Source organism: Macrosteles quadrilineatus, unplaced genomic scaffold, assembly GCF_028750875.1.
Source record: "Macrosteles quadrilineatus isolate MER2022 unplaced genomic scaffold, UCM_ALF_1.0 Scaffold_9__3_contigs__length_116548681, whole genome shotgun sequence".
Classification (NCBI taxonomy): Eukaryota; Metazoa; Arthropoda; class Insecta; order Hemiptera; family Cicadellidae; genus Macrosteles; species Macrosteles quadrilineatus.
This window is the reverse complement of record NW_026542602.1, coordinates 51,381,253-51,406,978: the sequence shown is the minus strand read 5'-3', so window position 1 is coordinate 51,406,978 and position 25,726 is coordinate 51,381,253. Positions and strand designations below refer to the sequence as shown.

The 25,726-nt window shown below is 34.4% G+C and overlaps 1 long non-coding RNA gene across 1 annotated transcript; it reads right to left on the bottom strand.

Annotated features, from left to right (window-relative positions):
- Positions 1 to 526: 526 nt before the first annotated feature.
- On the bottom strand, positions 527 to 1,709 carry LOC129001959 (uncharacterized). The gene is made up of 3 exons (XR_008491514.1): positions 1,588 to 1,709; positions 1,083 to 1,209; positions 527 to 610 (listed from the first exon to the last, which is right to left on the bottom strand). It is a non-coding gene; the product is annotated as an uncharacterized LOC129001959 (long non-coding RNA).
- Positions 1,710 to 25,726: the final 24,017 nt, after the last annotated feature.

Sequence of the window (25,726 nt, the reverse complement as noted above, 5' to 3'; positions counted from 1 at the left end):
ATTATATCGTCGCCTACGGTCGTATGGACACGTGTGGACATATTAATTGCCTCCCACGATTGCGGCAAAATGGTAATCATCTCCCATGGTCATATGCAGATCATCATCGTCTTCAGCAAATCAGGCGAAATTCTTATCTTTTTCCCGCGACCATGTGGACATTATCGATTATCACAGAACTCTCTCAATCGCAGAAAAACAGATTAAATCAGTGAAATTAATTTGTAAAAAAAAAATAGATGGGCCCCCTCCTAGGCCAAGGTCCCCGCAACTCCCGTGTCCGCTGTTAGGGAAATACTGCCCCGAGTATTTATATGTAGTTTGGAATTTGGCTTTACCACTGACAAGATTCTTCTTGAACCTCATATGGGAAACAGATCAGCTCAATATAGCAAGAACCTTAAAAAAATTTAGAGACCTTTTAAAGTGGCTATGTCTTTAACAACTATTAATTTCTTTGATTTAAATAGTAAATCATTTGTAAGATAATTACCTTAAGGTACGAAACTGTTCAAAGGAGCCTGACGTGGGGCAGAATTTACAGCTGAGTTAAATCCCATGCTACGCTTTTGGTACGATTGGCAGACAGCAGCACACCATGGTGATATTCCTGCAACAAGGCACATCAAGGGGTTAGAGGGAATAAAGGATTAACACAATTATTATGATTAAATATATACGTTTCTTGTAAAGTCAACAATGTCTAGAATTTAATTTATCTTCGATATATATAGAATTTACTGATTATTCTGGACAAACGCCAGTACTCTGTTAGGTCATTTAAATCTATCATGAGATCTATTTTATTAGTTAGTTTATTTTTCCAAATTATACATCGGTTTATTAACATACTATTGCATGTTTACTGTTTAGTAACGCTGATCTGAAAAATCCATTGTGTATCTTCATAGACTAAAATAATTAAATATAAACTGTCAGCCGAGCTGCGGTTACCATAGGTTATGGCACACGCCACTGGGAGCGCTGTGTAGTTACGTAGCATTAACGTCGTAACGTAAATCCATTGAGTATCGTATTCTTATCAATTTAAACATTTAGTTATAAGATATGTAAAAAATTACCTGCAAATGATAAAAAAGACAGCTGATGTTAACATCTTCTTGAAGCGGGAAGTTCATACTTGGAAGTAGTTGAATTACTTGCTGTGAGATTTTCTCAGGAAAGTTCACCCGCTACAATCGGAGAGATCTGAAACAGGATCAACAAACTATTAAAAGTAATCCTATCTGGACCAAAACATACTTCTATTTACCTGTGTTGTGTGATGCAGCTTTAGTGGAATTGGTTAAAATCAACATTTGTCACTTCAAAAATTCCAAGCTCTTAAGGGAAAAATTCCAAATCCTAAAGGCACAGTTTAATAGTTGGCAGTTCTTTTTCTTAATTTTAAATATGGAATAGCTTTACCTAAAATCTTATTTGCTGACATCCATTTTTTTTCCATTAAACCTGTAGTAAACTGGCTTGGATACTTGAAATATTCTATGAGTTGAGATCTCTGCCATCTACTTATACTAAGGTTGTATCATTATTGTTTCTATTTGGTAGAGTAGATAAGATACTTACTTAGGTAGTCGAATACAGCTCTGGCGATGCCTTTATGGAAGCTAGCAGGATGAAGAGAAGAAAAGTAAGGAAATCATGTCAGTGGGTTGGAATAAGGTTTAAGGGATACTTTGGAAAAAGGACACCCGTGGTAGGGAGAGGAGGTCCAGACACAATTATTTTCATCTACCTCTTCTCTCTACCCGCAAGCGCTCCCTCGGCCATGTTCAGGGGGAGGGCCTCCTGTTTCTACCACATAATATTACCGTACTGTGGTAGGGCCATAACACAAGCCCTAGGTGTGAATTACTAATCAAAAACTGTTTTCAAAACTCCAAAAAGAAATTTGAATTTTATCAAATATATCTTACGATATGAGTTTTGAAATAATTTAGGGCCGAAGCCCATTTATCCCTCCATGCCACCCCTGGTAAGAATCTTAGAAGTTTAATCATGCAAAACCTTACATAGGAATCTATTTTATATCTATTTTTTGGTCAATTGATGTCCCCATCTGCTGAAGGCATAAATAATTCCCTATTTACTGGCTTTGCCTAAGTAGATAAGAGTTATATAATGGCTTTTCATGGTTAAACTTCTTAAACTTTTACCAGGCTACTGAAAAATGACTTAATAAATAACTTAATACAAAATATATGTATATCCTACAATTATTCCCTAACTTAAAGAAGGCGTATTAATAACACCTAGTTAAAGGAAAACAATATCTAATAATAAAAATATATGTACAGTATGCAACATTTGAGGAATCAATAAAATTGGATTTTACGAAAAACTACACAACTTACCACTATTTTTTTATTTGTGATTTCCTTAATCTTCTTCTTCTTTTTCTGGTTCATTTAACTAATATTAACAACAACTCAAACTATCCAACTTAATGACTCATATCTGAAATCGCGTCAAATCAACTTTCATCACTATGTTCGTGCAACAATATCAGATGATTTGAAACTGGACATGGAAACAAATATAAGTACACACACACACACACACACACACAAAACAAACAAACAATTAAGCGTCTTGAATTTGAAGATCTGCTCTCGAAGATGTCTCGTAGAGGATGGCCTGGCACTAACCTATCATAGCTATGAAGTGTTTTTGAGCTACTGTAATAATATCTTAATTATCTTTCTAACTCTATACCTGATAAAAAGAACCTGAAAATCCCTGATCTGTTGTAAAGCCTATGGCTAATCTGTTCATGGAAAGATATAGAAAACTTTACCTAACACTGTATGGTAAAAAAAACCTAAGCATTTTCAATCTGTACTAAAGCCTATGGCTAACCTATTCATGAAAAAACATAGTAAAATTTCACCTAACACTATCTAATAAAAAGAACCTGAAAATCCCTAATCTGTTCTAAAAGCTTGTGGCTAACCTATTTAAAAAAATAGTAAAATTTCACCTAACACTATCTAATAAAAAGAACCTGAAAATCCCTAATCTGTTCTAAAAGCTTGTGGCTAACCTATTTAAAAAATAGTAAAATTTCACCTAACACTATCTAGTTAAAAAAAACCTAAAAATCCCTGATCTAATAAAAATCATAAATAAAATTAATTTAGTTATCTGTGATAACTCTAACCATCCCTAACCTCTTTGTAATAACCTGAAACTAAACGACGGGGATTTCTTCAGTGAAGCGAAGACTCAATCTGATGAATGATGGCAGAACATATAATGCACACAAAAGGAAAGTTCCTACCTTTGGTACGACAGCAACTCACACCCTGTAATAGCAAAGTCCAAGTGAGCAAACATCATCTAAAAATTAAATTTTGTGAGTTTATAATTACAAAGATATTCCAATATTGCCTTTTAAATTATATCTATTTAGTATCTATTTATATACTAAACTGAAATGTTGTATATTGTAATATATTGAAGTACATTGTAATTATTACAAATAACATGTATTTACACTTTAATGCAAAATGCATGAAAAAAGATCCCATGAAACCAAAAGGTTGGTTTAAATGTAATAAAAGATTATGACTTTGTTCGTAGATAAAGTCTCCATTGTAATGGAAGGGGTCGAACTGACGTCCCAGTAAAGCAGGCTAATTCAATAAGACACCTGAATTCGTATTACTTGCGTTTTTTAAAATATCTTTCATCCAAGTGATTTTTATCAAACCATTTTACATATTTAGTTACAAGAAATATAAAAAAATACCTCTAATTCTTACAGAAGACACCTGATGTCAACATCTACGTAAAGGAAGTTCATGTGTGATCCTCTTGAAAAATTTAACGTGCACGCAAAGTCGGAAAGATCTAAAACAGAATCAAAGAATTATTAACATGTATCCTAACTTGACCGGCACACACATCTAATTACTAGTGTTAAATGATTCTACTATTTTTGGTGGACCCACTGTTATAAGATTATTAGTCATGTTTATCCTGTATTTGTTTGGTATTCAAAAACATAGTTTCAAAAATTGACAATTTCAAAATGTTCTGTGATTAGGTTTGTTTGGTCTCAGTGGTCAACAGCTATTGATATCAGTCACTGATCCATAGAGGAGGGCGCGACACTCTTACCTGTTTTAAACTAAATGTTCTATCCATATCGTCTAACAGGTTATAGTCTTTATGTAGTTTGGAATTTCACTCCACCACTGAAAGAGTTTCCTTGAATTTTATGTGGGAAACAGATCAGCTCAATATGGAAAAAATGTTAAAAATGCTTAAGAGACCTTTTACAGTGTCCATGTATGTAACAATTGATTTCTTTGTTTCAATTAGGATATTCACCTTTGAGATCAAGGAGCCAGACTTGGGGTAGGATACAGCTACATTAGCAGACACCACCGTGATATGCCTACAACAAAGTACATCAAGAAGTTAACACGTTCGCTACTGCAATAGTACGAAATTTTCCATTCACATGGACCAGCGACGCACATATGCGACGGCCGGATTCCACCCATAGACTGCCGTCGCATATATGCGACGGCTAGTCACATTAAAACGGACTGCCGACGCATATTTGCGTCGGGGTTCTAATGTTATTAAAATGCTTATATCTTTGTAGTGGTCTATTTGAAGGCACTGAATTCCCAGCAGTGGTCTACAGAGATGTCTGACGCACAACTGCGTCGCTTGGTCTGTGGATATGATGATTGGTGACGTCATATAATAGTTGGAAAAACTGGTCTTTACTTCTCTGCATCACTGTATGTATGAATCCAGTATGTATGCTGCATTATCCTATGTAGCTTTTATATTCGTTCAGTTATAAACTGTTCTTGAATAATCTGTTTAATTTTTTACTTACTTTCACTTTAAAACACAAAAAATGAACTGTCGCATATATGCGACGTTTAGTCTATTTCAATAAAACTATGATAATTTTCACTATTCCGGGCGTCGCAAATATGCGACATTACAAAAGGTTATAAAAACATACAAAAAACAAGAATGATTTATTTACAAACACGATTGTAGCGTATTACAATGTAAATGACCACTGTTTTACAGGTTTTCGCCCGTGGTCTGTGTGTACTGTTATCCAAGTGACAGCCGGTCTATGTGTAAGATTCAAATGTATACCTCGGTCTGTGGCAATGACCGCGGCGTCGCATATATGCGACGCTCAGTAGCAAACGTGTTAAACGATTACCCCACTTACTAATAAATACATTTCTTGTAAAATCAACTTATAGTTTAGAATTTTATTTTCGATATATTCATCACTATATATTGATTCTTCCGATTTTTCTGGGCCAACACCAGTGAATAGACAGGAAATTTTAATTTGTCATGATATCCATTTTAATTGTTAGTTTTCAATACCAAATAATGTGTTGATTTATTGTTTATATACTAAAGACAATTTTCCAAAACTATAGACTAAAACAGTATCAAATAATTAGTAAAAGATACCTATCTCAAATTGACAGGCACTTGCTTTCAATCGCCTGTGTGGAACGATGCAATCTGTTTTATGTTGTAGGCAGTTAAATGTGGAGAGCGTTTTAGTGAATAGTGACTAAGAATGGGGAATTTGGTTTTCACCTAAAACCTTTTTCATTGACATCCATGGTGGTAAATCTTCTTTCACAACATTTTGAATACTATGGAAACTTAAAGCTTTGCTTTGAACGGAAAAGAAAGACATTTTTATTTAAGTAAAGTTGGTTAAATCAAGGGTGTCTTTGAACCTTGTTTGAGAAACAGATCAGCTCAATGGGGCAAGTGGGCAAGAACCTATCTACCAAATAAGCTGATGACTTATTAATTATGTAGCTTAAGAAACCTTTTACAGTGTCAATGTACCTAACAGCTGTTGATTTGTTTGTTTCTATTAGGATACTGTATCAAACGTTTGCTACTCACCTGGCACCAAAGTGCTGAAGGAGATGGACGTAGTGAAGGCTACAGTTGCGTTGATTGACAGACACCACAGTGATATGCCTGCAACAAATGCACTTCAAGAGGTTAGACAAACACCAAACTTACTTTTATACTACAATCTATATATATATAATACGCTAAGCCGATTTTTGTAAACAGAACTCCTCCCTCATTTTTGGACTGACTTTGATGATTCTATATATATAATACGCTAAGCCGATTTTTGTAAACAGAACTCCTCCCTCATTTTTGGACTGACTTTGATGATTAAAATGTCAAAACAATGGCTCTGATATGTAGTTTTGCAAAGTGTTTTTCGTTTTTTGATATCTTTATTAGTTTGGGCAAGATCTCCCATCAAAGTTGGTTTATCTCCCATAAGAATAACATGGAAGAATCTAAATGTTTAATTGGAAACTTTGTCTCCACTAATTTCAGAGAACCGCTGGGCGTAGAAACTTGGTAGAGGTGTCCAAAGAAAGGTCTTGGTCTGTAGAAGAGTTATCAAAAGAAAAACGAAGTAAATTCTCTTAGGGCTCTGCCTCAGAAGCCTTTAAAGATCCCTGTACGGATTTGTTTACATTTTGGCCTTGTGGATAATACTTTTTAATGAAACAGCTGTTAATTTTAAAATTGTGTTTTAAACAACACACATTTATTGGGAGTCACTGAATTGTCCAAAAGAAGTATTGCAATGTTATTTTCTGATTTTAAAATTGATTTTCTTCTGTATTATGTAATTTTTTGCAATATAACATTCCATTACAAAATCAGTGGAAAATCCTTTTATCACAGTAACTCTTACAATTATTTCTTATTTAACTATCTTATATATATTTTACTGGTGTCTGCCTTTTTCACACCTTTCACTGTATTTTATCATATTATTCTAGACAGATCATCATAGGTTCAAGTGATTATTGTCATACATGTTTTCAATCAATGGAAAAATCTTCGATTGTGTAATACAATACAAAATAATACAAGTGCAGAAGGGAACGGTGCCCATTTGAGCCGTGTCCATATTTTGTTAAATTAATAGTGGTTTACAGCAACTGGATAAAACATTTTACAATATTTATGTAGAAATATGTGTAGGATTTAGAAAGTCATTAAGCTGGAATACTGCAATATACTGAACAATTTTCAGAGAGGTTACTTCGATGTATTCATTCAGCTTAGTGAAAACATAATATAGATATGTATACAAATAAGAACTTGAACTCTTAGAGAGCCTTTGAATGTTATTAGACCAACGAAAAGGGTTGTGCATGTTTACTAGCGCTACTCAGCAACAAAAACCATTTAATTTATCTCTAAAATACATATTCTTAAAGTGCACTGAGCAGCAGTCTAAAAAACATCTATTTAACTTACCCACATAGTTACAAAATGCTCAAACTCGCATTGTGACATTTATAATTCGGCTTATATTTCTCCAACAGAAAATACATCTGCAGAATAATTTTATTGTGCTCTTACCATGTCTAATAACATCCCAACACAGAAAATTGCCTAAAATGGTACCTATCTTGACAAACTATTTGCAGTGGCCTATATTACGGACCGTGGCCCGAAAATAACACGACATTTTGGCTGTAAAAAATGGCCCAATGAGTAAATACTATTTACGCAGATACTGTCATGACAGAAAGATCATATTCCTTTCAAACTAGATCACATCATCCTTTATAAGATACGTTGATTAACAATGCATGTAAACGTCAATATTTACGTGACAGCCAATTTACATTATTTTTGCTTTTTGGAAATGCCTCATTGCTATGTCATTTGCATTATTTGTTGCCAATGAAGCCGCACGACCATATCAATGAGGAGGCCCTCATAACTAACGCAATTAATTAAATATAATTATTGATTTTACAGTTATTAATCTTTAAACAATGCTAAATGCTCAAAATATGTATAATTTCACTCAATTTATCGCAGTTAGATGAATTAGCGTAAGCCTTGAAAGTAACCGTCGATTTCACCTAGTGTTGATTATTAGTTTATCTTTATAACTGATTTGTAATATACAAATAATTTTAAATATCATTAATAAAGTACAGTACCTCTACCGCAGCAAACCTGTAGACTAAGCCAATTTCCATTTACCTAGCTAGATGTCCACTAAAATATTAACTAAAAATTACCAGATTTCAAAAATTCGGACCTTTCAAATAACCTTATTATTAATGAGCACTTAGTTTTGCTGCTACAGGGAAGGTGTGTTTTTAATTGAATCGTGGATAGTTTAGTATGAAATACAAAAATTTGCCAAATTAAATTATATTAAAATATATCCATAAACATGCAAACTACAGCAGTTTACTTTATTCTCCTTAACAATGAGCATGGAAATGTTGAATTTACACTTTTTTACTTTCTCCATAAGGGTAAGGAGTAAAACAATGCTTAATGCACTTTTTTTAAACTCTATAAAATGATTTAGAAATAAATTGCTGAATTGTTCATTTTTAGGGTAAAAATGGGAATAACCTATCTTAATCCCATAAAACGGCCCATAAATTCCTGTTCCCATAGTCAGATCATACTGGTTTGCAACCTTGTTTGAATAAACATGTTTAAATGATATGTTTAATTCTTTGTACCTAATTATAGAAGTATCCTATCATTTTTGGTTAAGTTGTCCCACTAATGGACATATAAATAGATAAATTTGAACAAATGGTGTTTTTGGCCTCTGAGGACCTCAAACCAAAAAATTAAATCAGTCCTGGGTAATGGTCTTACCATGACACCTAGGGTAAGGTTATAGCTCATTTTCTATAATGGAAAATTCCCCGAAATCAGACAAAATTACCTTAGCTTATATAAGAAGAGGCAGAGCTCACATCGCCTTTGAATAGTAAGTTCTAAGATGTCAGGAAGCAGATTCAACAAATTCCCCTGGTCAGACTAGTCGCTCACTACAATTGTGAAATCTAAAACAGAGTCTAAAAAGACAGTTTTTAGTAGAGGGCAAGGTATATCAACTGAAAAAGAACCTACAAGTAATTGTTTTTGTTCCTGTACCGGTACTATGTATGTTTTGTACTTTGTATTCATGCCTAGTTTTGTTGATAAATATTTGGTCTAACACTTAACTAGTGTTTGCTGCAAGCTACTCTCCTGAAAGATTTGGCTCAGAAGAGTCATGGAGGAACAACGAGAGGCACTGTGTTTGTATAAACACAAGTACCGTAGTAAAATATGATCAGTTGCATACTATGAATTTCCATTCTGTTCCTTAATGTTTTAACTTTATATGTAATATTTTCTTCAATAGTTTCTTTCATATGTAATTGAGTAATAATATATCATGGTAAACACTTGGAACTTGTGTTTACTGCAGAGTACTATCCTGAAAAATTTGGCTCAGAAGAGTTATGAATGAACAACAAGAGGTGTCCGATACCTTCTCAACTCTGAAATGATCAGACTTTAAAGACTGCAATAAATGTAGTGCTTGGAATCAGCCGGATTACAGGTCTTCGGACCCAGAAAACTTGCAAACTGCAGAATCATAGAACTATATAAATCACAGTCCCAAGTGTCGGTTCGTTCCAGGGTAAATAAGGAATTGTTGACTACTTGTTGTATTTCATAACCTTTCCAGACCAAAGTACACCTTGAATTCTTTCCTGTAAAACCATCATATTTTTCTATGTTTTTGTTTTGCGATCTATAATCATATACATAGCAAAAGATGATCAATTGCATACTTTGAAGTTCCAATCTTTCCCTTACTCAATGATTTCACATTGTGACCATTTATTGACTTTGTTTCCTTCGTAAAAAATCCACAAACATGCACTTTAATGTTTGATAGGACAAGACCCAGAAAACTTGCAAACTGCAGAATCATAGAACTGCATAAATCACAGTCCCGTGTTTGGTCCGTTCCAGGCTAAATAAGGAATTGTTGACTACTTGTTGTATGTCATAACCTTTCCAGGCCAAAGTACCCCTTGATTTCTTCGTAGTTCATATCACCACTATATGTGTTTTCAACTTTGATAACTGCTATTGCAATTCTTTTTAGCCATTATGTCAAACAACCAGTTCTAATTGACCGGTATTTCTTCTGTGTTTCTAAGAATCAATCTTAAGGGTGATTGCCAAAGACATACCCAATATAAATAAATGTAATACTAGTACGACAGTAACCAAAAACCTGCAAAAAGGGGAATCCAGATTGCTGCTTCCTTCACACTATCGATTGTTGAATCCCCTTAGTGTTACAGTTGATCTTTATTTACAGTTCACAACTCGTCCAGGTCAAGGTAGGTAACAACAGTGAGCTATCTGCAACAAAGTATTTATTACACAACTTTGCCATTGTGATGAACTTTATTTTCAAAACAACTTCAAAAAGGTTTTCAATTTTTCTAAAGCAAATGAGCAGCTTTTTTAATAAGTGGTTCAATAATTCAGTCTACAGTATTACTATAGGTTGGCCGCTTGGAAAGCGTCCTCCTCATAGCATTGGTGGGAAAGAGAGGTACCGAGCTATGGGAGTGAGACAGACTATGGCCCTTCCCCCAATATGCTGCCGCTCCACCCCCAACCTTTTATAAATATTATCAGCTATTAAATTATCCAACTGATCAAAATGTAAACAATTACGTTCTTTATAACTTGAGAAAGATTGGTCCTGCAAAAAATATTGTATAGCCTAAATCGCATCAATATTTGAGCATCATGAAATGTTATTATATCATTGTCTAAACAGTCCCATTTGGTAACAAATGATTCCAACTCCCACAACACCGGGGCAGCACCGTGTCGGTGTCCTACCGCGGTGTCATGTCGTGCAGTGTGAAAACGGACATTGGCGGAGAGGGGAAACATACCCTCCCTCGCCGTTACCTAAAAATTTTGCGCAGGTTGTTTTCTAAGCGGCCGACCTATATTATGTTATTGTACATTATACTGTTGATATGTTGAACTATTAACAGGAGTGAAACAATAAGCTATAATTTGCTGATTTTGCAACAGTATGACAAAAAGTATACTGTATTATGTTTTAGAAAGAAGGAAACTCCTCATGTTTTAGCTCAAGAAACCTTTTACAGTGTCAGTCTATGAAACAACCATTGATTAATTTGTTTCTATTAGGTTATCAAACATAGGATATTCACCTGCGACTTAAGTCTTGGAGGAGGTTGACGTAGTGCAGGCTACAGTTGCGTTACTTCCCTCAATAAACTTTTGCTACGATTAACTGTCACCTCAGTGATATGACTGCAACAAGGAATGTCAAAATGTTAGACGTACAACATACTTACTATTAAATAATTATACTACTATTAATGCTATTACTTTAATTCAAATGGCTCTGCCGTTGGTATGTACATATAAATAAATAAATAAATTCTTTGATATCAAACCAAACAAGTCTAGAGTGTCCTTTCTCTTGTTGTTGAAAAAAAGTATAAAAACATTTTTGCAATATTGAAGACAATTTTGTTAAAAATTACTATAATATTGCTTATTTGTTCATCATAACTAAACATTGATATTATATTTTATTTAATTATTTAAAAAATCAAACAAAATTACCTTAGCACTTATTGCAAGAGGTGGAGCTTATGTGATCTTCGTGTAGAAAGTTCCAAGATATCAGAAAGAACTATACGAATTTCCATTGATAGATAAGTCGCTCAATACAATTTGAAAATCTAAAACAAAGTCTAAAAAGACAAGATTTAGAAGAGGACAAGAGTTATATTAATTACACTAGAACCTATTAGAGTAATTATTTTGTTCCTTTATTCATACTGTACTTAGTTTTGTTGGATAACTTTTTGTCTCTACTCTACTAGTGTTTGCTGTAGATTTCTCTACTAAAAATTTGGCTCAGAAGATATGAGTTCCAACATTTTTCTTTCACTATGATTTCACGCATTGTTTGTGATTTTTTCCAGACTATTTCCATATGTAATAGAGTAGTAATATAAAATGGTAATACTTGGAACTTGTGTTTGCTAGAGATTCATCACCTGAAAATTTGGCTGAGAAGAGTTATGAAGGAACAACAAGAGGTGTACGATACCTTCTGAACTCTGAGATGAACTGATTTTAGAGTCTGAAATAAATGTAGTGCTAGGAGTCTGCAAGATTACAGGTCATCGGTTCCCCTCGTAACAAATCCACAAGCATGCACGTTAAAGTTTGATAGGACAGGACCCAGAAAACTTGCAAACTGCAGAATCATAGAACTGCATAAATAACAGTCCCGTGTATCGGTCCGTTCCAGGGTAGACAAGGCTATAAATGCAAGCTATAAATACGGCAAGCTACAGGCAAGCAATATATACATGCAAAAAAAAAACAGGCAATATATACATGCAAAAAATAACAAGCAATATATACATGCAATAAATGGACACAAACACACGGTGCTCAAGACCTTCTGAACTCTGAGATGAACTGACTTTAGAGTCTGAAATAAATGTAGTGCTACGAGTCCACAAGATTACAGGTCATCGGTTCCCCTCGTAACAAATCCACAAGCATGCACGTTAAAGTTTGATAGGACAGGACCCAGAAAACTTGCAAACTGCAGAATCATAGAACTGCATAAATAACAGTCCCGTGTGTCGGTCCGTTCCAGGGTAGACAAGGCTATAAATGCAAGCTATAAATACGGCAAGCTACAGGCAAGCAATATGTACATGCAAAAAAAAATAGGCAATAACATGCAATAAATAAATACAGACAATAATACAGGACACAAACACACGGTGCTCAAGACCTTCTGTACTCTGGGATGAACTGACTTTAGAGTCTGAAATAAATGTAGTGCTACGAGTCCACAAGATTACAGGTCATCGGTTCCCCTCGTAACAAATCCACAAGCATGCACGTTAAAGTTTGATAGGACAGGACCCAGAAAACTTGCAAACTGCAGAATCATAGAACTGCATAAATAACAGTCCCGTGTATCGGTCTGTTCCAGGGTAGACAAGGCTATAAATGCAAGCTATAAATACGGCAAGCTACAGGCAAGCAATATGTACATGCAAAAAAAAATAGGCAATAACATGCAATAAATAAATACAGACAATAATACAGGACACAAACACACGGTGCTCAAGACCTTCTGAACTCTGGGATGAACTGACTTTAGAGTCTGAAATAAATGTAGTGCTACGAGTCCACAAGATTACAGGTCATCGGTTCCCCTCGTAACAAATCCACAAGCATGCACGTTAAAGTTTGATAGGACAGGACCCAGAAAACTTGCAAACTGCAGAATCATAGAACTGCATAAATAACAGTCCCGTGTATCGGTCTGTTCCAGGGTAGACAAGGCTATAAATGCAAGCTATAAATACGGCAAGCAATATATACATGCAAAAAAAAACAGGCAATATATACATGCAAAAAATAACAGGCAATAACATGCAATAAATAAATATGGACAATAATACAGGACACAAACACACGGTGCACAAGACCTTCTGAACTCTGGGATGAACTGATTTTAGAGTCTGAAATAAATGTAGTGCTATGAGTCCACAGGATTACAGGTAATCGGTTCCCCTCGTAACAAATCCACAAGCATGCACGTTAAAGTTTGATAGGACAGGACCCAGAAAACTTGCAAACTGCAGAATCATAGAACTATATAAATCACAGTCCCAAGTGTCGGTTCGTTCCAGGGTAAATAAGGAATTGTTGACTACTTGTTGTATTTCATAACCTTTCCAGACCAAAGTACACCTTGAATTCTTTCCTGTAAAACCATCATATTTTTCTATGTTTTTGTTTTGCGATCTATAATCATATACATAGCAAAAGATGATCAATTGCATACTTTGAAGTTCCAATCTTTCCCTTACTCAATGATTTCACATTGTGACCATTTATTGACTTTGTTCCCTTCGTAACAAATCCACAAACATGCACTTTAATGTTTGATAGGACAAGACCCAGAAAACTTGCAAACTGCAGAATCATAGAACTGCATAAATCACAGTCCCGTGTATCGGTCCGTTCCAGGCTAAATAAGGAATTGTTGACTACTTGTCGTATTTCATAACCTTTCCAGGCCAAAGTACCCCTTGATTTCTTCGTAGTTCATATCACCACTATATGTGTTTTCAACTTTGATAACTGCTATTGCAATTCTTTTTAGCCATTATGTCAAACAACCAGTTCTAATTGACCGGTATTTCTTCTGTGTTTCTAAGAATCAATCTTAAGGGTGATTGCCAAAGACATACCCAATATAAATAAATGTAATACTAGTACGACAGTAACCAAAAACCTGCAAAAAGGGGAATCCAGATTGCTGCTTCCTTCACACTATCGATTGTTGAATCCCCTTAGTGTTACAGTTGATCTTTATTTACAGTTCACAACTCGTCCAGGTCAAGGTAGGTAACAACAGTGAGCTATCTGCAACAAAGTATTTATTACACAACTTTGCCATTGTGATGAACTTTATTTTCAAAACAACTTCAAAAAGGTTTTCAATTTTTCTAAAGCAAATGAGCAGCTTTTTTAATAAGTGGTTCAATAATTCAGTCTACAGTATTACTATAGGTTGGCCGCTTGGAAAGCGTCCTCCTCATAGCATTGGTGGGAAAGAGAGGTACCGAGCTATGGGAGTGAGACAGACTATGGCCCTTCCCCCAATATGCTGCCGCTCCACCCCCAACCTTTTATAAATATTATCAGCTATTAAATTATCCAACTGATCAAAATGTAAACAATTACGTTCTTTATAACTTGAGAAAGATTGGTCCTGCAAAAAATATTGTATAGCCTAAATCGCATCAATATTTGAGCATCATGAAATGTTATTATATCATTGTCTAAACAGTCCCATTTGGTAACAAATGATTCCAACTCCCACAACACCGGGGCAGCACCGTGTCGGTGTCCTACCGCGGTGTCATGTCGTGCAGTGTGAAAACGGACATTGGCGGAGAGGGGAAACATACCCTCCCTCGCCGTTACCTAAAAATTTTGCGCAGGTTGTTTTCTAAGCGGCCGACCTATATTATGTTATTGTACATTATACTGTTGATATGTTGAACTATTAACAGGAGTGAAACAATAAGCTATAATTTGCTGATTTTGCAACAGTATGACAAAAAGTATACTGTATTATGTTTTAGAAAGAAGGAAACTCCTCATGTTTTAGCTCAAGAAACCTTTTACAGTGTCAGTCTATGAAACAACCATTGATTAATTTGTTTCTATTAGGTTATCAAACATAGGATATTCACCTGCGACTTAAGTGTTGGAGGAGGTTGACGTAGTGCAGGCTACAGTTGCGTTACTTCCCTCAATAAACTTTTGCTACGATTAACTGTCACCTCAGTGATATGACTGCAACAAGGAATGTCAAAATGTTAGACGTACAACATACTTACTATTAAATAATTATACTACTATTAATGCTATTACTTTAATTCAAATGGCTCTGCCGTTGGTATGTACATATAAATAAATAAATAAATTCTTTGATATCAAACCAAACAAGTCTAGAGTGTCCTTTCTCTTGTTGTTGAAAAAAAGTATAAAAACATTTTTGCAATATTGAAGACAATTTTGTTAAAAATTACTATAATATTGCTTATTTGTTCATCATAACTAAACATTGATATTATATTTTATTTAATTATTTAAAAAATCAAACAAAATTACCTTAGCACTTATTGCAAGAGGTGGAGCTTATGTGATCTTCGTGTAGAAAGTTCCAAGATATCAGAAAGAACTATACGAATTTCCATTGATAGATAAGTCGCTCAATACAATTTGAAAATCTAAAACAAAGTCTAAAAAGACAAGATTTAGAAGAGGACAAGAGTTATATTAATTACACTAGAACCTATTAGAGTAATTATTTTGTTCCTTTATTCATACTGTACTTAGTTTTGTTGGATAACTTTTTGTCTCTACTCTACTAGTGTTTGCTGTAGATTTCTCTACTAAAAATTTGGCTCAGAAGATATGAGTTCCAACATTTTTCTTTCACTATGATTTCACGCATTGTTTGTGATTTTTTCCAGACTATTTCCATATGTAATAGAGTAGTAATATAAAATGGTAATACTTGGAACTTGTGTTTGTAAACATGCACTTTAATGTTTGATAGGACAAGACCCAGAAAACTTGCAAACTGCAGAATCATAGAACTGCATAAATCACAGTCCCGTGTTTGGTCCGTTCCAGGGTAAATAAGGAATTGTTGACTACTTGTTGTATTTCATAACCTTTCCAGGCCAAAGTACCCCTTGATTTCTTCGTAGTTCATATCACCACTATAATATGTGTTTTAACAACTTTGATAACTGCTATTGCAATTCTTTTTAGCCATTATGTCAAACAACCAGTTCTAGTTGACCAGTATTTCTTCTGTTTGTATCTAAGAATCAATCTAAAGGGTGATTGCCAAAGACCCACCCTGTATAAAAATAAAGGTAATACTTTTAGTAAGACAGTAACCAAAAACCTGCAAACAGGGGAATCCAGATTGCTGCTTCCTTCACACTATCGAGTCTTGAATCACCTTAGTGTTAAGACGGTATGGTTAATCTTTATTTACGGTTCATAACTCGTCCAGGTGAGGTATTAACAGTGAGATATCTGCAACAAACAATGTTTTTAACTATTACTTCCGAATAATTGACATACTCAAACCAATGTTTTGACATGATTACAAAAGTAGTAATTACGTATGTATGTTTCACTGAAAAGACTAGTGTGAAATTCATTTTTGCTAAGTAGTATATGAAAAAGCGATGCAGAGGTTGGAAAATACAATGACTGTAGATGCGATAATCCCTGGTGTTGATTAACGTCCGCACTATATTGAGTACTACGACTACCCACAGTACTATCCTAATAATTATACCAATTCGTTAATACCAAGGCAAAAATGTGGTTTGGATTCCACTTTAATAGGTCCCTTAGTTGCCATTATCTGTTTGGGCTATTAGTTAAAAGCTGTGTCTAAGGAATATGTCGGCCGTAGTCATAGGATATTCACCTGCGACTTAAGTGTTGGAGGTGGTTGACGTAGTGCAGGCTGCAGTTGCGTTACTTCCCTCGATAAACTTTTGCTATGATTGACTGTCACCTCAGTGATATGCCTGCAACAAACATCAAGAGGTTGTACAACACACTTACAATACTTATTTACTTTAATATTTTGTATATAAAATGAGAGTTTTTAAATAAAATATAGGCCTATTCTTATTGATTGGTGTCATTATTTACATATTGGACATAGAGGTTTCTATATTAAACGTTTTTATTAGCTCGCTTTCTTGTCCGGTACAAATTTTGCAATCAATTTTATACTATCTCCCCGATGAACTAGAGACTAGAAACATTAAACATAGCTCACAAATGGATGACAATGCAATATTATATAATTTAATTTTCATATTTCCCTTGGGATACGCCCCATGAGCTTAAATAACATGCAATAAATAAATATGGACAATAATACAGGACACAAACACACGGTGCACAAGACCTTCTGAACTCTGGGATGAACTGATTTTAGAGTCTGAAATAAATGTAGTGCTATGAGTCCACAGGATTACAGGTAATCGGTTCCCCTCGTAACAAATCCACAAGCATGCACGTTAAAGTTTGATAGGACAGGACCCAGAAAACTTGCAAACTGCAGAATCATAGAACTATATAAATCACAGTCCCAAGTGTCGGTTCGTTCCAGGGTAAATAAGGAATTGTTGACTACTTGTTGTATTTCATAACCTTTCCAGACCAAAGTACACCTTGAATTCTTTCCTGTAAAACCATCATATTTTTCTATGTTTTTGTTTTGCGATCTATAATCATATACATAGCAAAAGATGATCAATTGCATACTTTGAAGTTCCAATCTTTCCCTTACTCAATGATTTCACATTGTGACCATTTATTGACTTTGTTCCCTTCGTAACAAATCCACAAACATGCACTTTAATGTTTGATAGGACAAGACCCAGAAAACTTGCAAACTGCAGAATCATAGAACTGCATAAATCACAGTCCCGTGTATCGGTCCGTTCCAGGCTAAATAAGGAATTGTTGACTACTTGTCGTATTTCATAACCTTTCCAGGCCAAAGTACCCCTTGATTTCTTCGTAGTTCATTTCACCACTATATGTGTTTTCAACTTTGATAACTGCTATTGCAATTCTTTTTAGCCATTATGTCAAACAACCAGTTCTAATTGACCGGTATTTCTTCTGTGTTTCTAAGAATCAATCTTAAGGGTGATTGCCAAAGACATACCCAATATAAATAAATGTAATACTAGTACGACAGTAACCAAAAACCTGCAAAAAGGGAAATCCAGATTGCTTCTTCCTTCTCACTATCGATTGTTGAATCCCCTTAGTGTTACAGTTGATCTTTATTTACAGTTCACAACTCGTCCAGGTCAAGGTAGGTAACAACAGTGAGCTATCTGCAACAAAGTATTTAAATATTTACTTTCAAATAATTAAACCAATGTTTTCATTCGATTACAAAAGTAGTTACCGGTATTACGTATGTATGTTTCACTGAAAAAACTATTGTTAAATTCATTGCTGCTAAGTATATGAAAAGGCATGGCCCGAGGTTGGAAAATGAGCAGGGGTTGAAAAGACAACTTTGCCATTGTGATGAACTTTATTTTCAAAACAACTTCAAAAAGGTTTTCAATTTTTCTAAAGCAAATGAGCAGCTTTTTTAATAAGTGGTTCAATAATTCAGTCTACAGTATTACTATAGGTTGGCCGCTTGGAAAGCGTCCTCCTCATAGCATTGGTGGGAAAGAGAGGTACCGAGCTATGGGAGTGAGACAGACTATGGCCCTTCCCCCAATATGCTGCCGCTCCACCCCCAACCTTTTATAAATATTATCAGCTATTAAATTATCCAACTGATCAAAATGTAAACAATTACGTTCTTTATAACTTGAGAAAGATTGGTCCTGCAAAAAATATTGTATAGCCTAAATCGCATCAATATTTGAGCATCATGAAATGTTATTATATCATTGTCTAAACAGTCCCATTTGGTAACAAATGATTCCAACTCCCACAACACCGGGGCAGCACCGTGTCGGTGTCCTACCGCGGTGTCATGTCGTGCAGTGTGAAAACGGACATTGGCGGAGAGGGGAAACATACCCTCCCTCGCCGTTACCTAAAAATTTTGCGCAGGTTGTTTTCTAAGCGGCCGACCTATATTATGTTATTGTACATTATACTGTTGATATGTTGAACTATTAACAGGAGTGAAACAATAAGCTATAATTTGCTGATTTTGCAACAGTATGACAAAAAGTATACTGTATTATGTTTTAGAAAGAAGGAAACTCCTCATGTTTTAGCTCAAGAAACCTTTTACAGTGTCAGTCTATGAAACAACCATTGATTAATTTGTTTCTATTAGGTTATCAAACATAGGATATTCACCTGCGACTTAAGTGTTGGAGGAGGTTGACGTAGTGCAGGCTACAGTTGCGTTACTTCCCTCAATAAACTTTTGCTACGATTAACTGTCACCTCAGTGATATGACTGCAACAAGGAATGTCAAAATGTTAGACGTACAACATACTTACTATTAAATAATTATACTACTATTAATGCTATTACTTTAATTCAAATGGCTCTGCCGTTGGTATGTACATATAAATAAATAAATAAATTCTTTGATATCAAACCAAACAAGTCTAGAGTGTCCTTTCTCTTGTTGTTGAAAAAAAGTATAAAAACATTTTTGCAATATTGAAGACAATTTTGTTAAAAATTACTATAATATTGCTTATTTGTTCATCATAACTAAACATTGATATTATATTTTATTTAATTATTTAAAAAATCAAACAAAATTACCTTAGCACTTATTGCAAGAGGTGGAGCTTATGTGATCTTCGTGTAGAAAGTTCCAAGATATCAGAAAGAACTATACGAATTTCCATTGATAGATAAGTCGCTCAATACAATTTGAAAATCTAAAACAAAGTCTAAAAAGACAAGATTTAGAAGAGGACAAGAGTTATATTAATTACACTAGAACCTATTAGAGTAATTATTTTGTTCCTTTATTCATACTGTACTTAGTTTTGTTGGATAACTTTTTGTCTCTACTCTACTAGTGTTTGCTGTAGATTTCTCTACTAAAAATTTGGCTCAGAAGATATGAGTTCCAACATTTTTCTTTCACTATGATTTCACGCATTGTTTGTGATTTTTTCCAGACTATTTCCATATGTAATAGAGTAGTAATATAAAATGGTAATACTTGGAACTTGTGTTTGTAAACATGCACTTTAATGTTTGATAGGACAAGACCCAGAAAACTTGCAAACTGCAGAATCATAGAACTGCATAAATCACAGTCCCGTGTTTGGTCCGTTCCAGGGTAAATAAGGAATTGTTGACTACTTGTTGTATTTCATAACCTTTCCAGGCCAAAGTACCCCTTGATTTCTTCGTAGTTCATATCACCACTATAATATGTGTTTTAACAACTTTGATAACTGCTATTGCAATTCTTTTTAGCCATTATGTCAAACAACCAGTTCTAGTTGACCAGTATTTCTTCTGTTTGTATCTAAGAATCAATCTAAAGGGTGATTGCCAAAGACCCACCCTGTATAAAAATAAAGGTAATACTTTTAGTAAGACAGTAACCAAAAACCTGCAAACAGGGGAATCCAGATTGCTGCTTCCTTCACACTATCGAGTCTTGAATCACCTTAGTGTTAAGACGGTATGGTTAATCTTTATTTACGGTTCATAACTCGTCCAGGTGAGGTATTAACAGTGAGATATCTGCAACAAACAATGTTTTTAACTATTACTTCCGAATAATTGACATACTCAAACCAATGTTTTGACATGATTACAAAAGTAGTAATTACGTATGTATGTTTCACTGAAAAGACTAGTGTGAAATTCATTTTTGCTAAGTAGTATATGAAAAAGCGATGCAGAGGTTGGAAAATACAATGACTGTAGATGCGATAATCCCTGGTGTTGATTAACGTCCGCACTATATTGAGTACTACGACTACCCACAGTACTATCCTAATAATTATACCAATTCATTAATACCAAGGCAAAAATGTAGTTTGGATTCCACTTTAATAGGTCCCTTAGTTGCCATTATCTGTTTGGGCTATTAGTTAAAAGCTGTGTCTAAGGAATATGTCGGCCGTAGTCATAGGATATTCACCTGCGACTTAAGTGTTGGAGGTGGTTGACGTAGTGCAGGCTGCAGTTGCGTTACTTCCCTCGATAAACTTTTGCTATGATTGACTGTCACCTCAGTGATATGCCTGCAACAAACATCAAGAGGTTGTACAACACACTTACAATACTTATTTACTTTAATATTTTGTATATAAAATGAGAGTTTTTAAATAAAATATAGGCCTATTCTTATTGATTGGTGTCATTATTTACATATTGGACATAGAGGTTTCTATATTAAACGTTTTTATTAGCTCGCTTTCTTGTCCGGTACAAATTTTGCAATCAATTTTATACTATCTCCCCGATGAACTAGAGACTAGAAACTTTAAACATAGCTCACAAATGGATGACAATGCAATATTATATAATTTAATTTTCATATTTCCCTTGGGATACGCCCCATGAGCTTCCAAATTTTCCATGTTTACATTTTGAAAGAATGTAAATATATCAATTAATTTAAGTCTGCTGTAAATACTTAAATTTGACAGATAGAAGAGAGGTTAAGAGGTACAGGTTCTGATCCTGAGATATTCTAAAAATATAAAACAAGCATTTCAAAGTAAAGATTAAACATCTGATAACAGATAATAACTCCATTTAAATGAGTACTCATTATGTTAACATGGGAAACTCCAGAGCCACTGGGGCTGAGCCCGAGAGTCCGATCAGAATAAAAACCACTTAGTTTTCCTATTTAAGGCCTAAAGAATCAGTGTACTAAATTTCAGCCTTCTAGGTAAGTGGTAAGTGGGAGAATTAGTGATGAGTGAGTCAGTCAGTCAGTGAGGGCTTTGCCTTTTATATATATAGATATATATGGGTGTCCAAAAAATAACTCCCTAGTTTTGATAAACGATTGTTTATTGTAGAGAATACATATTCTTATATCTAATACATGAAATTAAAGAGGGTTTACTCAAGTTTATTTTGACATTAGTACACCTCGATATGTGACCCATTTGTAGCTCTACAGATATCTAACCGGTATTCGATCTCTCTCCAAATGTTAGTTAACATATCAGGTATCACTGATTCTACTGCAGCTACGATTCTTTGACGAAGATGGTCAATGTCACGTATCTTTTCTGAATAAACCAAGTTCTTAACGTAACCCCACAGGAAAAAATCCAGTGGTGTTATGTCTGGGCTTCTTGGAGGCCACGCGATCGGGCCAGCTCACCCCATCCATCTTGCCGGGAAACGAGCGTAGCCCAGACATAACACCACTGGATTTTTTCCTGTGGGGTTACGTTAAGAACTTGGTTTATTCAGAAAAGATACGTGACATTGACCATCTTCGTCAAAGAATCGTAGCTGCAGTAGAATCAGTGACACCTGATATGTTAACTAACACTTGGAGAGAGATCGAATACCGGTTAGATATCTGTAGAGCTACAAATGGGTCACATATCGAGGTGTACTAATGTCAAAATAAACTTGAGTAAACCCTCTTTAATTTCATGTATTAGATATAAGAATATGTATTCTCTACAATAAACAATCGTTTATCAAAACTAGGGAGTTATTTTTCGGACACCCGGTATATATATAAATGCATTATTAAAAACTAAGTACCCTTTTTTTAATTCATTTTATTTAACAAAGACTAGTTTCGACGATTATGTCATAGTCAAAACACAATCGTCGAAACTAGTCTTTGTTAAATAAAATGAATTTAAAAAAGGGTACTTAGTTTATTAATGCATTTATATATCAAAATAGTAGCCCTAATCACTACAGTTTTCTTAATTAATATATATATATAAAAATTTGAACGAATGGTGTTTTTGGCCTCTGGGGACATCAAAATGAAAAAGTAAATCGGTCCCGGGCTTAGGTCTTACCATGAGACCTACGGTAATAGCTACTTCCCTATAGGGAAATTCGCTAATAATGTGCAACTCGAGTACAAAGTGATATCGCCTCACTTGAGAAACCATTCCTCATTCGCCTACGGCTCGTGAGTAAGTATTTCTCTCGAGTGAGGCAATTGCTCACATTGCTCACTAGTTGCACAAATAACTATACACACTAAAAACTAAAAATTAGAAAATAATTTATAAATACAAATAATTTTAAAAAATTCCACGTTTTTAAACGCACTAAAAAGTATAAAATAATTTATAAATATGTTGAGAGAATAAATACTTGTAAGATTTAAAACGAAAAACGTGGGGTGCATGCGATAGATCATAATAGTTCAATAGGTGAAGTTAATTGTAAATTAGCATGCGCCCCACGTTTTTTTTTACTTTTAAATTTTATAAGTATTTATTTTCTCAACAGATTTATAAATTATTTTATACTTTTTAGTGTGTTTAAAAACGTGCCATTTTTAAAAAGTATTTTTATTTACCTATAGATTTATTATACAGTACAACCTCTTAAATCCGAACTAATTGGGACCAGGGGTAGTTCGGACTAGTGAATAGTTCGGATTACAGAACATATTGTTGTTTTTACATAGCAATAGCCAAAATATGGCTAAAATTGATCTAAATTATTTTGGGAAAAGTGAAAAAAATGTTTTTTTAAATTAAAATACAGTGTTTATATAATACAGTAGTAAACATGGTGATTAAACAGTATTGTACATACAGTATACAATAAAGAACTGCTGTACTGTGTATAGAGTACAGCAATGAGGGGTTCGGATTAGTGGACGTTCGGATTACGGGGGTTCGGATTATAAAGAGGTTCTACTGTATAGATGTTGATTGTCTACAAGAACCCTGTCTAGCCAGCAAAGAATAACAAACGAATTTTGTCTAATGCCTATTAGAAAGTTACCACATGTTCACATGTTGGGATATACTGAAGGAAATGTTTTAATTCCCCCCCCCCTGCAGCAAAACCTACAGAATGAGGGAATTCCCATTTGTCTGATTGGATTTTTACCAAAACATTTCCTAGGACAGGAAAAAATAAACAATCTCCTGTCAGATTTATTTTTTTTCGGATTAAATTAGATTTGCTTAGTACAAGAAAGAAATTCTTTTGTGATATGTTGATAGTTTTGTTTGAAATTAATTTATCAAACTAATCAAAATGTAATAATAAACAAGTAAACAACAACCGTTTACTTTTCCTCTAAAAGAATAGGCCTACAGTCTTTTTTAAATTTTATCATTTGCCCTTTTCCTGTAACTACAAACTCAGTAGCCCTCATTTGTCATTAACAACCATTAGCCATAAATGAAATCATTGCAAGTGCATTAAAAATCAATAAATATAAAAAATTATTCCTGTAAACCTGTTTCAGAGGGTAAAAATGTTTCAAAATATACAAGAAACTACACATATAAGCTACTCAAAGTGCTTGTCATTTTGGGTACAATTTTACACTATTAAAAAACACCACATTATTATTTCTCTAAATATGATATGCCCCAGATCCCCCCACTACCACGGCCTTCCCCTGTTAACAACTTTGCAACACTACTTTGTGCTTTGTGTAACCCCCCCCCACCCCACATAGTCCTAGCTGTGTCTAAGGAACTTGTCAGCCTTAGTCACTAACAAGACTACAAGATCGCGCCTCTCATCCTACACTCATCCTTCACTCATATTTGGGTTAAAATACGCACATAGTGGCGTCCCCATCTTAAATAATTGATAATTGATAGCTACACTTACACTACTGATTAGATCTAACAATGTAAATAAACCTCCTATGGCATGATTAGCACGACCTGCATACACAAAACGAATAACCAAATTTATATTTATGGCGACATTTATAGGTTTTTAAGTATATTTGAATAACAAGTTGTAGAACGTTTATAAATCATAAAACTTGATTTATGACATTTCGTCATAAATATTTACTTATATCAACTTAACTAATGGTGTATTAACGATCAGCTGACAATATTGCAACCGCGTGGTGACGTCATCCCCTCACGTGACGTGCAGTGGGTGTAAAGAATATTCGGTACTTTCCTGTTAAAGGGAACATTCATTATTATCGATGATTTTTTTCTCGATACATCGATATTAACAAATTGAAACATCAGCTGACAACTACGATAAATATTGTTCAGTATATTATGAAACTGTTCTAAAAAAAATAACCTAACATAACTAACCAAACTTGCTGTAACATTTAAAAATTCCGTGTTTAACTTGCCTTTTCTATTATCAAACCCAAACGGGTACAGCAAGTTTGGTTGGGTATGTTAGGTTAGCTTAGAAGAACAGTTTCATTTCTTAATCTATATAGACTATTTTAGCCTAAACAAGATCAGTTAGTTGTTGTTGTCAATTTGTAATAGATCTGATCGGAAACAAAAATATCGATATATCGAAAAAAAATCATCGATAATAATGAATGTTCCCTTTAACAGGAAAGTACCGAATATTCCAGTGTTGTTTGTAGCAATCAAACTCAAAAAGCAAACTGTTCTCTTCAAATACCGGTACTGTAGCTGTGGTGTTGAAATTTCATCACTTTGGCCTATATAGAATGACTCTTGGAGACACGAACGGTGGAGTAATACCGAAGGCGTTACAACCGTACTTAGCATTAACCAA